The 14846-nt window shown below is 31.2% G+C and overlaps 1 protein-coding gene across 3 annotated transcripts in view; it reads left to right on the forward strand.

The window, feature by feature from the left end:
• Positions 1-14846, forward strand: part of LOC145327179 (ribosomal protein S6 kinase alpha-2-like) — a 156063-nt gene that overhangs the window by 28179 nt on the left and 113038 nt on the right. The window lies entirely within an intron of this gene.

A 14846-nucleotide genomic window follows, 5' to 3' on the forward strand; every position in this document is an offset into this window, starting at 1 on the left:
CTCTATGTTTGATGGGTCTGTCTTTTGAAAGCCAAATTGGCTAGGATTGGGTGAGAAATCTTATTAAGGCGTCTATAGAAAGGTCTTTATAAGCCACATAAAAAACTCTAAACCTATAAGTGTATAGGAGAACCATATTGTGTTAGCAGTTATCAAGATCCTAAGGTAAAGAGAGACAGACATACAGACAAAGGTACAGTTACTTTATTATATGGAATAAAAATAAAATAGCCTAAAACCATCTAAGGACCTGTAGGAAGCTTCTGTGTATAGGAGAACCATATTGGTTCAGCAGTTAGCAAGATCCTTAGATACAAAACAGACAGACATACAGACAAAGGTACTGTTACTTTATTATAAGGAATAAAAATAAAATAGCCTAAAACCATCTTAGGACCTATAGGAAGCTTCCATGTATAGGAGAAACATATTGGTTCAGCAGTTGGATCAATCCTTTGGTACCTTCAGACATACATATATACAAATTTCCTGTTACTTTGTTATAAGGAATAAAAATAAAATAGCCTAAAACCATCTCAGGACCTAATGGAAAGTTCACTGTAAAAAAATAATTTTGTAGGTTCAGCTGTTATTGAGGTTACTTTCTACAGACATAAAAAACTTACTACTTTATATATCAACAATAAGGTTTTGAAATCTCAATCTTCAGACAAAAAAAACCTTTCTACTTTATATAAATGGATATGGATAATAGTTATTTCGAATAGTATTATAGACAGCTTCTTTAAGCACTGGGCTAACAAAACTGGTAGGTATTAATTTTATGATTTTTATTATAAAATTTGCAAAAATTGTCTAAAATACAATGCTATACATGATTTTTCAGTATTGTTGAGAACTGGTTCCAATCCAGGGAATCTTAATTGGTTCTGAGGCCATACTGGAAATTGACTTATAAAATTTGCATAATTTTGCGTCATTTCTATTTTCGGATTTTTTAAAGTGACGACCGACTCCAGGAATCGGTGTTTAAGTGTGACTGTGTTAGTGTGTGTGTGCGTGAGTTTGTGCGTGTTTGTGTGTGGTGTGAGCGCGAGGGTTGACTAGGCTGACCCGACTACGCGTCAGTATATTCATGGCTAGCGAGGGAGAAACATGTTATTGTTATGTGTATGTGCATTGTGCAATGTACTTTTTATTTATAGTGATGGTGTTTTGATAAATAAAAAACATTCTCAAGTGAATTCTATTTCATATTAACTGTACTTTTTTCAACAATTTCAACTATTAAATAATACTTTAAAGAATATTTGAATTGTAGAAAATTGTAAAGTTAAAATTAAACTACGCATCAAATTAAACCAAGCCAATATTTATTGAAAGGAAACTATGCTTGGCATTCATATTACAAGGTTAGACTCTGTTTTCTTTATTTTAAAATGATCATATACATATTACTGAAATATGGTAAATGCTAAAAAATCCGTCAAAATCAAATATTTAGTTTTATTCTGGCAATTATATACTACATAACATTTGATATTTGCTTTGCAAACTATTGTAATGCTAAAAGGAAACATTTTTTGTATATAAGGAACAACTCTTTAATTTACAGCAAATGTTGTATGAAAAATCTAAAAGATTATTATATAATTTTTTTACGTCATTTGAGCATTTACTTTATTTCAGTTTAAATGAAATACATAAGATATAGTAGTGCGTCCGTTAAATGACACAAACCTTTTCACATTTTTTGAGCTAAGTATTTTGTTATTTACATTTACTTGTTTTAACTTAACAAATATAAGAAAGGTGCGAGGTTTAAAGTACGAACTTAGATAATAGAAGAAAAAGATTGTTATTATCACGTTTTGATGTTTGTTTATGAGTAAATAAAGAAGGGATGTGTCATTGGTCTGTAAAAAGTTTTATTACATCTTTATCTCACTCGTTTACTCAAAACTCTAGCAGGTTCCAAACTATTAGTTATTTTGTGGTTGTATTTTTTTTTGGGGGGGGGGGGAGTTTAGGGCGATTTCTCTCAGGAGGGTGGTGGTATCCTCAATTACTTAGTTACATAGTTACTTATTAACAAGGATGACAACATCCATAAAAGCGAAGCTCTGAAACGGTAGGACAAACGGACATTCACACTTGTATAATGTCAGAACTGAATAATCAGAATGTAAATGTATAAGAGTCAAAGCGAAATTGTAAGTAAATTTGTTGAAAAACTGCTTGATACAGGATAATATTTATGGACATACTTACATTTTTAGAACTTGATTATTGAGTTGCTTCGCTTAAAATATTGCACTTTGTTGTCCCAGGAATCAGTATACAAAAATTCAGACCAATCGGATAATTAGGACACATACAAATTTGTTGTTAAAAATGTAAAAAAAATCAACATGTTTAAAATGGACGTACGGACATTCTGGTAATGATTATAGAGTCTTTCTAACTCGTACCTAACTTCTACAGGAATCACCATACAAAGTTTGAAATCGATAGGACAATTCTAACATGCCTAAATTAACGAAAAAAGCTATCCGTTACGGACGGACGGACCGACCCTAATTATAGAAAAACTTCGCTTTTAAAAACAGTATATGAATTTAAAAATTAGAATTATTTATAGCATCGTATTATAGTTAGCTTTCTGCGGATATTAAATTTAAAAATTTAAAAGTTTAAAACCAGTTTTGTTAGCTCTGAATGGTCGAAGGACCTGGCAAAGAAAACTGATTTTAATTTTATGGTTTTTTTTAATACTCGTGGAAAATTGTCTGTAATAAGTTGCTATATAGAATTTTTTAGTATGGATTAGAATTCAGCGGATTTAAATTGGTTTTGAAGCCATACTAGAAAAAATATTTTTGGTACTAGGGCATACTGAAAAAACATTATATCCTGTATCCTATGAATACAAAAATGTACATAAGATTAAAACCAGTTTTGTTTACCCGTGCCTTTGGAATCTCGAGCTAACAAAACTGGTTTAAAATCACACAAAAAATGTAAAAAAAATTTAAAAATCAACATATTTCAATTGGACATACAAACTTCCTGTTCATAGAGTTGCTATGCTTCTTAAATAATACACAGGAATCACCACCTACAGTTTGAAATTGATAGGACAATTCTAAATCGATATAGTGTATGAACAGACGGACGCACAGACCCTTATCATAAACAAATAAGATTATTGAAATTACATCACCAGGCCGGGATTTGACATTATTATTGCATCGTATTATAGACAACTTTCAGTGTAAAGTAAAATCCTTATACTAAAGTAACAGAATGTTTGTTTGTCTGTGTGTCTGTCTGTGTGTATGTACCTTGCTAACCGCTGAACCGATCTGGTTCTCCTTATCAGGGTAGATTCTCATGGTTTCTGGGAAGGTTTATAACTATTTGGGGGGGGGGGAAAACCACCCTCCCAAGAGAAATGACAAAAAAATCGGAAGTTTTAAAAAATATACGGGAGACTTCAACGTAATATAAAGAGAATTATCGTAAAATAAAGAAGTAATGTAGAGACTTTAACAAATATAAACATCTAAAGTGCCACTAGAGGCCTCTAGGGGCGTAGCCGCTAGTAAAAAATATAGGAATTAAAACAAAACTGGAAGGTATTAATTTTATGATTTTATTTTAATATTCATGAAAAAATGTCTGTAATTTGATGCTAAACATGATTCAGTATAGCCGATAAATTGATGTACATCCTTAATGATGAAACACAAAATTACCCTATTGTATATTAAAATTAGTGGTTTAAACGTTACACTCTACTTAGTGAATCAACCAATCAAAATTCAAATCAAAAGTCCCCAAAGTTGTTTAGCCAAAGAATAGGAAAAGTTATTATAAAACTTTGGGGACTATTGTAATAAGCCTATTGTCTTATTTCTCGGCTGAGAACCGGTCTTAATCCAGCAGTTAATCGGTTTCAAAGCCATACTGGAAAATGGATTGTAACTTTTTAAAAGAAAACCTTTTTATAGTCAGGGTCAGTCTGTCCGTCAGTACTGGTTAGCTTTTTCCGTTAATTTAGACATGTAAGAATTGTCCTATCAATTAAAAACACACTACATTATAACAAGTAGGTACGATTTAGGAAGCGTAGCAACTCTATAATTGTTACAAGATCTTAATCATCTTATTTTTGGAATACTGATTCCTATTACAACATGGGCCAATGTTTTAAGCAAAGCATCTCTTTAATGAAGTCCCATAAATTTATGTCCTTATACAGTATCATGGCCGATATATTCTATTAATAATACACAAATTTTCGACTTCTGTAGATTACAATTAGTTGTTGAAAAGTTTGGACACTCATCTTATTAAACTAACCAATCAAAATTTAATAAAAGTTCCACATGTTAAGCCAACGAATAAGAAAACTTTGGGGTATGGTGACATAAACAGCCTGATCTCGCCTCCCTTCCTGGATATTTATATTGTCCTTTTCTTATCTGTCCCATTTTATTATAGGAATTTAGTTCATAACATTTTTCATTCATTGTTCCATCCCTGTAGCCATATACCCAGGGAGGAAGGTAACATGGGACTCTAAATTACGATTATAAAAAATTGGATAGTTGGTTTCGAATCAATTCAATAAGTAATTTTAATCCAAAACAAGGGTAATTTTATTTATCATCATTGCCTAATCCCTGAAGATCCCTGAATTATGTCTTACCTCGTATTCTCCTTCAATTTTTAAGTGATCATCTAGAGAATCTAAAACATCATCCGCTTGTAATGAGATGCAATACTCTTAAGTTAAGTAACAGAAAACCAATCCTTTGAGTGCACAATATGGCGTTAAGTGGGGGGGGGGGGGGTGGGGGTTGGGGTTGCTATTTTTGTCTGAGAAGACCCAACAGTGCATCGTAATAAGTTTTACCTTTTTATGGGTCACGGTATTCCCCCTACTCTAACTATTTATGTCGCGCACTTGACATATCATCAGTAGGAACCACTTTTAACATCTTAAGTGATAACACGATGTCAGGTCAAGATTCAAACCTATCACCTCCCAGACAATGAGCGGATGCGCTACGTGTTGAGCCATGATTGCGAGTTTCCCTGAATTATACACAATATTTAATAACTATGTTATCTTATTTGTTGGCCCAGAAGCTTTCGGTACTTATATTGAAGTTTTTTTATCACAGGAACCTAAAGGGATATGACAATGGCCGTTTAATTAATTTACATCCCCAATGATGGTAAACAAAATTAATAGATTACAATTAGAAAAGAAACGTTTAGAAACTATAGTTTATAAACAAACCAATCAAAATTTAATTTAAGTGCTAAAAGTTGTTTTCCCAAAAATTAAGAGAATTATTTTTATAAACTTTGTGGACTTGTTTCACAAGGAGCCCAATGTACCACCCCTCCCTAAAAACGCTCGCTCATTGATCAGTTTTTTGATCGTCCATTGTCTTATTCCTTACGATTCTTGTTAAAAACGAAAATTAAGTTTGAAGTAAATAAGAAAAAAATAATCCATAAAAGCAATGCTTTAAAATAAAAATATTGGCGCTTTTACTTGAAGTACATTGTTGAGCACTGAAACCTTGAATTTTGGGTAAGGTTGGGTTAGGTAGTATAAGAAGCGGGGAGGGGGGTGATGGCATTTTACTTAAATGTTTTATTTATTTGATGCATATCTTTGAGCCGACTCTTATGTATCCTGAAAAATATGCATTATTATGTAGACAATGTCCTAGTTAAAACGAAATTTCTAGTATGACTTTGAAACCGATTAATATCCACTGGATTGGAACCAGTTCTTAGCCATACTGAAAAATTATGTATTTGATCGTATTACAGACAGTTTTCCACGTAAATTAAAATAAAAATCATAAACCTAAAACAAATTTTCCTGGCCTGGGCCACGCGGGGTTAAGAAAACGGGTTTTAATCTTACAATTTTTCATTTTGATATCCATTAGAAATTAGATTGGATTAGTCTTTTTATTGTATCGTATTAAAGACCGCTTTCTGTGGATATTAAAATAAAAAAATATGAGAATAGAAACAAAACTGGTATTAATTAATTATGGTTGAGAAACGGTTCTAATCCAGCGGATTTTTATCGGTTTCCTTACTGGAATATTAATTTATAGCATTGTATTATTGTCAGCTTTCCGCGGATATCATAATGAAAAATAAGAAGATTAAAGCTGGTTCAAATTTTATGATTTTTTAAATTTTCGTGGAAAATGGTCTGTAATATGATTCTATCCTTATTTTTCAGTATAGTTGAGAACCGGTTCTAATCCAGCGGATTTTAGTCCGTTTTGAAGCCATACTGGAAAATCAATTAAACATTTCAAAAGCAAAGCTTCTCTATACTTCGTGTCGGTACGTCCGTTCGTACCCTCATATCGATTAAAAAGTTTGCTTTACAATGAGGTAGCAGAATTTTCGTACATCTATATTGAATTTTAAACCTTATTGACAAAAAAAATATTTATCTTATTAATTTTATTATAGAATACTAATATTTATTAAAACGAGGTACAATGCAACGAGGTACAATGCAAGATGTCCTGGAGCAGTATCATGCTTATTCAGTTATGCCACTCTTATACAATTGTTGGTAAACATAATTACCCATTCTGTAGATTACAATTAGGGTTGGAAACGTTTGAACACTAAAGATAATAATGATAGATTATTGAATTTTGATTAGTTAAGTTTTCAAACTTGTTTGTAAAAAGGGAATTTTCATCAAAATATCGTCCATTGTCTTAGTCTTTAAGATTCCTAGTTAAAACAAAAATTTAGTTAAAAGTAAAAACAAGAAATATAAATCCATAACTGCAATGCTCTAAAACAAAATATTGGCGCTTTCACTCGAAGTACCTTGATGAGCACTGAAACCTTCAATTCTGGGTCAGGTTAGGATAGGTTGTATAAGGACAAGGGGGGTGGCATTTTTCTTGAAACATTTTTAATTTAAGGCACATCTTTGAGCAAATAAAATAAAGTTTTCAACGCATTATTCTAAAAATATTTTTACTCTTAAAATTATACATTTTAAAATCCACGGAAAGCTGTTTAGTGTATATAATATGATGCTATAAATAATTATTTTAGTGTGGCTACAAATCTAAGTTTTCCGTCTTGATTTGATAGGTTTTGAGTCAAAATGAAAAGAAAAAAAAATATTATATTGTAGAAAAACAGAAAATTACTTGCGCGATAACTGTTTACAATATGCACAATTACAATTATAAAACGGGACCACTTTTGTAGATTAAAATAATTGGTGTAAAAGTTTGAACACTGCCTTTTTGTAGACACACCATACCCAGGGATGTAGGGATCATTGAGCAGTAAATTACATTTTTACCCAAGGGGGGAGGGTACATTGGACTATATTTTCAAAGGTACCCAAAGTTTTATTACCATCCTCGCCTATGTTTAGCATAAAAACTTTAGGTACTTTTATTTAATTTTGATTGGTTGGTTCCAGACAAGTATTGCCCAATCAATGATTTTAATCTACAATAGGGGTTATTTTATTTTCAGTATGGCTTTGAAACCTATTTATATCCGCAGGATTAGAACCGGTTCAAAGCCATACTAGACAATTTTATATGAATATTAAAATTAAAAAAAACATAACATCAATACCAGATTTGTAAGCCAAGGACTTCGGCCCCTCAGGGTTAACAAAACCATAATTAATCTTTTAAATTTACTATCCGCGGAATGTTGTCAATAATACAATGCAATAAATAACTATTATCATCATTGGGGATGTATTTCAATTAAACATTCATTGTCTTATCCCAATTAAAATTGTAACTTTCACTCAGGATACCTTGTTGAGCACTAAATCCTAAAACCTTTGAAATTTAAAGGACAACTCTAACATGCCTAAATTAATGAAAAGGTATTGACAGACATACAGACATAAACAGATGGACAGACAGACAGACGGAGAGACAGATAGACAAATGAGCAGATCGACGGAAAGACAGACAGACAAACTGACGGACACACAGACGGACATATACTTTTAAGAATATTTTGAGTGTTAATTAAAATTATGCATTAAATTAAATTAAAATAGGCACGTCAGAATTTTTCTATCAATTTCAAAATTTGTATGGTGATTCTTGTGGTAGATAGGTAGACTTCAGAAATCGTAGGAACTCTATAATTGTTACCTGAATGTCCATTCTAAACAGCTATTTTTTGTGTTATATAATTTTTTGATTGATCTGATTTTTGAAATACTGATTCCTAGAACAACAAAGCATAATTTTGTAAGCGTAGCATCTATAAAAATGTAAGTATGTCCTTAAACATTATTCTGTATCTAAGCAGTTTTTCAACAAATTTACTCATAATTTTGTTTCATCTTTTAAACATTTATATTCTGATTATTTAGTTCTGACACTCTAAAAGTGTTAATGTTCATTTATCATACCTTTTCTGAGCTTCGCTTTTATGGATGTTGTCATCCTTGTTTACCTATTTTGACCCCACCCTTTTAATTTTTTTTATGAGCAAATCATTTTGTTATTTAAATTTCCTTGTTTTAAATTAGTAAATGGGTTAATGTTTGGCTTTATTTCTTAAAACGTTTTTAAGATGCATTTGTTTGAGCAAACAAGGAGGAAGGTTTGTGACATTAATAGTTTGAGTATGGGGAATGTCTTGGTTTAAAACAGGTGCAACTCATTACCATGCAGTTAGGACCTCTAGACAAAATTCGTGCAATTAAAGATTTGGCTATCTATTTGGTGTTACCTTACTTAATACCCTTTGGGCGATTGAGCGCGTTACATTGCAATTTAGACACAGAGTAGGTTCAAGGTGGGGTGGAGAGGACTTTTACCCAAAGCGTCACCGAGCCCCTTGAGGTAATACTGGTATAAGGACTTCCAAGCTTTTTTTTGAAAGGAATGGTAATTTCCATTTCAGGTTGTAAATCTTTTTTATTCCCAAAACTTTTAACCTTGGAACTAAAATTTGTGGGTATAAATAATCCCAATAATAGAAAAATGCTTTTAACTTTAAAAACTTAATTTTTTCATCTCAATGTGTATAATAAAGGATGAATTCCGACATTTATTTGGCCCCCTTTTCGACATATCTCTTTAGATCTCTGGTAAATTATGCTTTTGAAAATCAAAACTCATTTTGATGAAATTTTATTTTGTTGATATCTTTTTTGTTAATAAAGTTAGGATCATGAAAATATCATTAACCTAACAAGACTCAAAAAAATGCTTTCAACTTAAAACTTTTTTAACTTTTTACTTAAAACTTATGTAAGTTACTTTTTCTTAAGTTACTTTTTCAAAATTTAGGCTCTTTCTAAATTTTTTTTCTTGTGTGGAAATGTTAAGAGATCAAGAACATATGCTACTTTTTTTAATACACTAAGTAATATGGTCTGTAAACCCTAAAAAATATTTTTTGTTTGTCATGCTGTATTACATAGAAGCTCCACAATGATGTCTTAGTTCCTAAATGCCAAATTTCATTGGGGGTGGGGGTTATCATACCTGTACATCCCTCCCCCCTTAGACATCAGTGCACTTCATTGCTTGTTTTTATATATAATAGCTTTAAATTTTTTTTTGAATAAAAGTCTAATCCCAAATGACAAATACTATATTAGATATTTTACTATTATTTATTTATTCTAAATGTTAATAATAATTCATGAATATTTATTGTAAATATTAAAGAAACATATGTTAGAAAGAGTAGTTTTGTGTATTTCATATCAATATTAAATATATTTTATTTTCAGTATTTTTTCCTCAGGAGTTTACTTCATTGGAGAACAGAGTTGATAAATCAATCAAAATATCATTAGAGTACATTAGAATCACTTCAAAGGCAGATTGTCTCAGTCTGTGGTTAGAGTGGTTTTGCTGGAACTTTATAATACAACTTTAAATCAGAAACAGAAGATTGATTTATGCAGAAAACTAGTGAATTTGATTTAAACATCTAATTTGTATAAATTTAAAACAAACTTTCATCAGTCCTTTTTTAAACATGAAAAGAATATAAAATTTTTGAATTTATTGTAATACTGTATAATATCATGTAGTTTAATATAATTTGACTTATAAAGTTCTTTTTTACATTAATTATAGGTTCAATTTTGCCAATTTTCATCATGAAAGTAGGAAATAAATCACAAAAAATGGCTTGTTTAAGTAAGGATTTTGTAGCAAAAATGGAAGATTTAAGTAAGGAATTAATCTTAAAAATGTCTTGTTTAAGTAAGAACTTTGTAACAAAAATGGAATATATAAGTGGGAGATTAATTACAAAAATGGCTTGTTTGAGTAAGAATTTTGTAGCCAAAAAGGAAGATATAAGTAGGAATTTAATCACAAAAATGGCTTATTTAAGCAAGGATTTTGTAACAAAAATGGAAGATATAAGTAGGAAGTTAATCACAAAAATGGCTTATTTAAGTAAGGATTTTGCAACCAAAATGGATGATTTAAGTAAGTAATCAACCCCAAAAATGGATTATTTAAGTAAGGGTTTTGCAACAAAAATGGATGATTTAAGTAAGCAATCAACCCCAAAAATGGCTTAATTAAGTAAGGATTTTGCAACAAAAATGGATGATTTAAGTAAGTACTCAACCCCAAAAATGGCTTATTTAAGTAAGGATTTTGTATCAAAAATGGATGATTTAAGTAAGCAATCAACCCCAAAAAAAGCTTATTTAAGTAAGGATTTTGCAACAAAAATGGATGATTTAAGTAAGTAATCAACCCCAAAAATGGCTTATTTAAGTAAGGGTTTTGCAACAAAAATGGATGATTTAAGTAAGCAATCAATTCCAAAAATGGCTTAATTAAGTAAGTATTTTGCAACAAAAATGGATGATTTAATTAAGTACTCAACCCCAAAAATGGCTTATTTAAGTAAGGATTTTGTAGCAAAAATGGATGATTTAAGTAAGCAATCAACCCCAAAAATGACTTATTTAAGTAAGGATTTTGCAACAAAAATGGATGATTTAAGTAAGTAATCAACCCCAAAAATGGCTTATTTAAGTAAGGATTTTGTAGCAAAAATGGATGATTTAAGTAAGAAATCAACCCCAAAAATGGCTTATTTAAGTAAGGATTTTGCAACAAAAATGGATGATTTAAGTAAGTAATCAACCCCAAAAATGGCTTATTTAAGTAAGGGTTTTGCAGCAAAAATGGAGGATTTAAGTAAGCAATCAACCCCAAAAATGGCTTGTTTAAGTAAGGATTTTGTAGCAAAAATGAAAGATATAAGTAGGACATTAATCACAAAAATGGCTTGTTTACGTAAGGATTTTGTAGCAAAAATGGAAGATATAAGTAGGACATTAATCACAAAAATGGCTTGTTTAAGTAAGGATTTTGTAGCAAAAATGGAAGATATAAGTAAGCAATCAACTACAAATATAGCCTAAATGGCTGAGAAGGGATTAAATTTTGAGGAAAAATAATCCGGATTAAAATCTTAATCTGTAAGACATTTACGTCAAAAGCGTCCGATTTGGCTGATTCTTATCAGCCACCCTTATTTTTGGGGATTTTTAGGGGTTTATAGGGCAATAATAGTTCTTCAAGTAAGCAATTAACCTACGAAAATGGCTCGTTAGTCCGACATGTCCGATTTAAGTAAGCCACTTTTGTTGTAAAGTGCGGACTTTCCCGATGTGAGCACGTCCTACTTAAATCTGACAAAAATGCTTATATAAGCACAAAAAAAGGTAAATTGCTGAGACAGAGATTACTAGGGTACTGTTGTCATAACTCTCAATGTTAGTTTAAATTTCATGTCAATTGTCCCCCCCCCCCTCTTCCTTCCTGATATTGACATAAAACAGATCTTTTGATACATCAAATTAAGAGTTTTGAAGAACAGTAGGCGTTTCCCCTCAAAATACTTTTTCAAGCACAAAAAACTGCCAAATTCCCTTATTTTTTTATTAAAACAAAAATAGAAGTGGATATAAGATAGTTCTTCGTTTTTTTTATGTTAGGTTAGGTTATAATGGGAACTGGGAAGCAGGACACTTTGAAGAAAAAAAGTCATGTTTTTTTTTCTGGAGGGGGGGAAATTTTCGAATTTTTTCTATGGTGCGATTTCTCTTGGGAAGGGGTGGTACCCTCCCCTAAAATAGTTATACATTTTCCCAGGACCTATGAGAAGCTACCCTGTACAGGAGAACCATATCAGTTCATCGGTTAGCGAGATCCTTCGGTACAGACAAACATAGAGAGATCATGTTACTTTTACATAAGGATGGATAAATTTCCAAATATGATGATACCTATCTTACACATATTATTCATTTTTTATGTGTTATGTTTTTTTTTCGTTGGTTAGTGTCATCGTAATTGGATAAATATTCCTATGTATATCACTTTACACCAGCCAGATATCATTTTTTTACTTTTTTTTAAAGCAAGGCTTTTCTGCAATATGGATATATACGGCTGGTTGCCTGTTATACATATGATAAAAGGAGGGAGAGGACAGTGGGCTGTTTATTACACTAGTCCCCAAAGTTTTGTAACAACGTTTTTTTATTCGTTGGCTCATGAACTTTAGGGACTGAATTTTGATTGGTTGGTTCACTAGGTTGAATGTCAGATCGTTTCAACTCAATAATTGTAATCTACAGAAGGGGAGTTTTGTGTATTATCATTGAGGATGTATATCAATTGATCGACCATTGTCTTATATCTTTAGATCCTTAGGTAGGATCTAAGCTATATGTGGAATAATTGCAGGTAAGGGATTTTAGGGTTTTGTAGAAGAGAAGGGCAGAAAAACAGTCTAAAACCATTTCAATACTTGATTATGTAAATTTAATATCCTCCCTTTAGGATTGAAAGCCCGATCGGTTTAGTGGTTCGCGAGAAACAAACCTTAATACTTTAAATAGGGTTATTTTTTCTTTTTGATTAATAAATAGTTTTTTTTCTTAGCTGCGTTAAATTAGTTTTTGTTTGATGTCATCCTTGTTTTCTCAATAGGTTCGTATCATATTTATATTAGATATATCATTTTACATACAAGTGTAAAGATCTTTTGTACATTCTATATTTAAAAAAATCGATATATCATTACTTGGATGTTGCACCAGATTTGTATGTACTCTGATAAATTGTTACTTGTACCTGGCTAAAATAATGATACCCCTTTTACCCCATCCTCTCCCCTACTACTGAATGAATGAACTTACCGATAAATGAGGTCCATATTAGCAAACTAAATGGCTAAAAATTTTCTGCTGTCAACATATCCATATATATCATATATTCATAAACTGTTTAATTTGATAGATTAAGAGCCAATCTTTTTTTTCTTTCTATTTCTATTTAACTAATTACTAAACCTACATTTTACGGAAGCTTTACAAAGGTCCCTGTATAGTTTTTGGCTATTTTATCTGCTTTGCATGTATTCTATTTTCAAATTTTAAATTTCGGTCTTAACCCCCCCCCCTCCCCCATTCAATAGGGAAGCATTTGTCTGTTCCTTAATATCTAGCCAACAACTGAACAGATAAAGATTTTTAATGTAGGAACCTATACATAGGTTGTTGAATTTTTTTTAGCTACTTTATTTGAAGAAAGCGTCTTAACTTTTTTGCTTTTTATTTAGAATAGCTAGCCGGTGCTTTTAGTACGTAGTAGATGTAAAATTGTCCATAGAATTCAGATATGCAATCGTTTTTTTTGTAGACCTCTTATTTTTGAAGTAATTAAAGTTTTATAAAAAATAATTAAATCTACTACGTACCGGCTAGCTATTCTAAATAAAAAGCAAAAAAGTTAAGACGCCTTCTTTGAGGCTTGTGAAGGTTTTAGACTAATTTCTGCCTCCTCCCACCCCTTTCCATTTTAAAACAGTACATTTCCTTGAATAAATCTCAACTATTTTTTTCTCGCACATAAAAAATCTGGGAATCATATTTAATCTGCAATTGCTCTATCCCTAAAATACATGTAAATGGATAATAATATTACGCTAGTCTTGATTCTTATCATATCATCTTATTCTACAGGGATATAAAAGGATAAGGCAATAGCCGATAAGTTGTTGTACATCCCCGATGATGAAACACAAAATTATCCATTCTGTATATTATAATTAGTGGTTGAAAAGTTTGGACTTATGATTGAATTAACAAACCAATCAAAATTCAATAAATGTTCCATAGGTTGTAAAGACAATAATGAAAACGTATATTAAGACTTTGGGGACTAGTGTAATGAACAGCCCAATGTCCCCTCCCTTCCAGCTTATTCTATCCAAAAAGAATATAATAATCATTGCTCTGGATTTGCCTAGAATGCAGTAATAGATGAATGGAAAATTATTTGTTCTCAACATTTAAAAATTATGATTTTACGGTTTTATGGTACAATTTTTGGAAGAAAGAATAGTTATTTCTCGCATCGTATTATAAACAGCTTTCCGCGGATATAGAATGTACAATTATAAGATTAAAACCAGTTTTTTTTAGCCCCGAAGGCACGGGATATAATACGATGTTAGACATTAGTTTTTTTTCTCGTATGGATGAGAGCCGGTTCCTATCCACCGGATTCGAATGAATACGAGAAACCGATTCATACAGTACCCGTTCTCAGTCGTACTAAAAATGAATGTTTAGCATCATATTATAGACATTTTTCCACGAAAATAAAACGAATAATTATATTAGTACTAGTTTTGTTAGCCTGGGGCTTCGGCCCCTCAGGTCTAACAAAACTGTTTTAAATCTTATAAATTTTCATTTTGATATTAGCTTTAAGAGGAGCTTGGCTTATTTTGTGCCCACGTCTATTATCTAAAGTTTGCCAGGA

This window comes from Acartia tonsa, chromosome 8 (assembly GCF_053477335.1).
Source record: "Acartia tonsa isolate MP-2025a chromosome 8, ASM5347733v1, whole genome shotgun sequence".
Classification (NCBI taxonomy): domain Eukaryota; kingdom Metazoa; phylum Arthropoda; class Copepoda; order Calanoida; family Acartiidae; genus Acartia; species Acartia tonsa.